Genomic DNA, 3569 nt, shown 5'->3' with positions numbered 1-3569 from the left:
CCATTGCCTCTATTGCTCACTTCCTGCCGTCATTACTGGCTTCCGGCCACCATTGTCCGCCATTATCCACTTAGATTCTGCCTGAGGTGGGTTTGACAGAGACCTTGACCAGCCTACCCTCCTCGGTTAACCCGCTTTCAACCACCCTGGGGGCCCTTAGTGGGCCCCACAGCCACCACTGATTTCTCCTTTTACCACCGTCTGTGTCTTTCAGCAGCCTTTGCCCTCCATGGCCCTCGCGGAGCCATCGCAGGTGCGCCACAACTATCACCCCGAATGCGAGGCCGCCATCAACAGCCAGATCCAGTTGCAGCTGTATGCCTCCTACGTCTACCTGTCCATGGCCTTCTACTGTGACCGACACGAAGTGGCCCTGGAGCACTTCTCCAGCTTCTTTCTGCGTCGTTCGCATGAGTGGAGAGATCGTGCTGAGAAGTTGATGGAGCTGCAGAACCAGCGTGGAGGCCGTGTCCACCTCCATAACATCACCAAGCCTGATCGTGACGACTGGCAGAGCGGCCTCCAGGCCATGGAGTGCGCCCTGCACCTGGAGAAGAATATAAACCAGAGCCTCCTGGAGCTGCACCGCCTGGGCACTGAAAAAGGGGACCCCCACCTCTGTCACTTCCTGCAGCGCCACTTTCTGCATCAGCAGGTCCTCATCATCTGTGAGCTGGGCGACTACCTGACCAACCTGCGCAGGATGGAGGCCCCAGAAGACCACCTGGCTGAATTCTTCTTTGACCGGCTCACCCTGGGCCGCAGCCACCACGACAACTGAACAGGACTGTACCCCAGCCCATGCCATGGAGTCTTCCCCGGTGAGTCACCAGGCCAGGCCTACATATTGCCTTTTCAGCAAGTTTCCTCCAGTTTGGGCCTTTCAGTTTGATTGTTAACTTCCAATAAAGTAATTTTTTTGGTTCTTAAGGAAATAGAGGTGTCCAGTAGAGTTTGTGTGTGTGTCTGTGTGTGTGTGTGTGTAACTCTCATTTTGAGAATGAGGGCAGATCCCCATGCATCCAGGATTCTGTCTATCCACCTATGTCCCATCCACAGGCTCATATCTCCACAGGTGGAGAGAAAAGGTATTCCACGGGCCCCTGTAAAATACAACATTAGTCTTCCTTTCTAAACAATGGGTGCAGGAGGATTAGGATGGTGTGGAAGGATTTCGTGGGGTCTTTGTGACCATTCACTGGTCACAAAGTGCCTCTGGGGAAGTAAAAGGAATGGGATTGAGCATGTATTAAAACAAAGGGATCTTCAACTTTACCTGAAAACTTACAGTTTACCATAATATTCAAATGTTAACTATTTCTTCATTCTGGGAAACAAGATGAGAGCCCTAGAAGATAGCATGACAGAATACCTCTTTGACTAACTCACCTTGGACTACAATGATAATGGAAAACCAGCCTTATGGACTTCCCCATATCTGATGAGGTTGACAAACTAAAAATAAAAGTGGCACTTTGCAAGCTCAAATTCTTTTATTTACATTATTGTGTTTTATTTTTATAAGAACCTCATGAAATAGGAAAGGCAGGTATTATGACCATGTCTTTCCCCCCAGGGTTAAACAATTTATTACAAGTATTTATATTGGTTGGGTTTTTTGAAATACTTTTATCAATTTTGTGGTATTTGAAACTCAAAGGGAAAATGAATTTACATTGGAAATGCTGTCTATTTTGACATTACAAGTAAACAATACCTGGTATCAAGAGACCACACATTTCTATTGACAAATCTATGAGTCATCTGGTCTAGAATACCTTCCAAACTCTGAATCAAAATCTATTAGTGGACTGATAAGTTAATATAGTGGATCATTTCTGCTTCCTTATATCTTTTGGCAAATTTTCTACCAGATTGTTTGCCCTTTTCTTATTGATTTGTGGGAATTTCTTAATTATGTATTTTAGTCCTTTAGAAATTTTTATGTTTTCTGAAGTTCCTCTTCTAGTTTGTAGTTTGAATTTTTACTTTTTGGACTCTTTATTATAATCATTAACATACATTAATTGTAGTTATTAATAGGTTTCACTACAACATTTACATACATGCATTATATCATTCCTTGATATATCTATCTTCCCCCCACTCCCCTTCCCTGAAAGTATAACTGTGTCTTTGTCAGTGAGAAAAAGGGAGTCCACACAGGTGAGAAGTTATGGAATTGGGACAAGAACAAGATTTTCTGATGCATGTTTTACTTTCTTTCTGTTACCCTGCAGGTATACCAATGGGCTAAGGATAATTGTGTAAGTAGATTGGGAATCCAGCCAGGTAACCACACCGGAAGGGAGGGAAATCCCCCCACTCTCAAAGACAGCACTAATCACTGTAGTCTTCCCCCTAATTACAGGTGTGCCTTCCAGCCAAGGGTGGGGATGGCTTCTAAACATCAGCCAAAATCCTTCTCCAGTGAAAGAGGCCTTCAGAATTAGCAACACAACTATGGAACAGGTAGCAAGGCACCTCCCAGGAAGGCACTCAACACTTGTACACCTGAATCCGTCTGTTCAGACTCTATCCCCCACACAGGCAGCAACACTATTACCTGGGTTGGCACTGAATACCTAGAAAGACCCTAGGGCTGGGAATCCCCAGAGAGTGCACAATCACTCAGATGTTTTCACTGGGAGTAGCTTCACTGCAGGCACAAGAGGTAAAGGGCGTAGCTACAGAACACATATGCTCTCCCTGCAAATTCAGTTAATCTGAAAGTGTGGACAGAGAAGCCTGTAAGTTTTCCATGCATACTGTCTTGTAGTCTATACACTGAACTGTAGCCTGTTGTGATCTCTTCTCTGGAATCTATAGCTGATACCAGACTGGTTCAGTCTTGTTCTCAGGGCCCCATCTTCAGCCCATCTTTCCTTTTCCTGTGATTTGGAGGAACTCTCCAAGATAATGCAGAGAAGTCCACTTAGAAATATCTTTTTACTTTACCTGGAAAAACAGGATTTCCCCATCTGTAAAACTCAAAGAGAATTGTGATTATACATAGTGCCTATTACAAGCCACTACTTGTAATGCTACATTTTGCAGCTTTTCTTAAAGAATCCCTGGCAGGAAAATCTTGGTACAGAGGCAGCATAATTATTTTTATCTTTGTTCTTTTGCAAGAAAAATGCAAATGTTCTAAGTTCCTTCCTTTTGGTTAAGTTTGAGGGTCACAAAACGCCTTTCGAATAGCAGTGCAGTGGTGGAAAGAAGAAACTTCTAGACTAATTAAGTTTGCCTCATTGTACTTTACAATGTTTAGGCTTGTACTTTCCTCTCCTCATTTTCCTCCCCTTCTATATGCCTCGCAAAAGGGTTGAACAAACTTCTCAATTCGTTGGTAACTGAACTTTTCAAAACTTTGAAGTGATATGTGACTTGGTCCTCCAGCCCCGGAAAGTACACCCGGAGATACACAGGTGGTTGATTGTCAGTCCTTGGCCATGTTTTGTTGCTTGGGGGAATGATGTCTGAAACAGTGGCTGTTGCTATGGGTACCAAAATCTCAAGCAATGATAATATCAGGACAGACTAAGGGAAAATGGTAAAATTGATAA

The 3569-nt window shown here is 43.9% G+C and overlaps 1 pseudogene; it reads left to right on the top strand.

Annotated features, from left to right (window-relative positions):
- Positions 1–229: 229 nt before the first annotated feature.
- LOC143639146 (ferritin heavy chain pseudogene) lies at positions 230–781 on the top strand (annotated as a pseudogene).
- The last annotated feature ends 2788 nt before the right edge of the window (positions 782–3569 follow it).

Source organism: Callospermophilus lateralis, chromosome X (genome assembly GCF_048772815.1).
Source record: "Callospermophilus lateralis isolate mCalLat2 chromosome X, mCalLat2.hap1, whole genome shotgun sequence".
Taxonomy (NCBI): domain Eukaryota; kingdom Metazoa; phylum Chordata; class Mammalia; order Rodentia; family Sciuridae; genus Callospermophilus; species Callospermophilus lateralis.
Note: the sequence above shows the minus strand (reverse complement) of the source record. Positions and strands in the feature narration are given on the sequence as shown.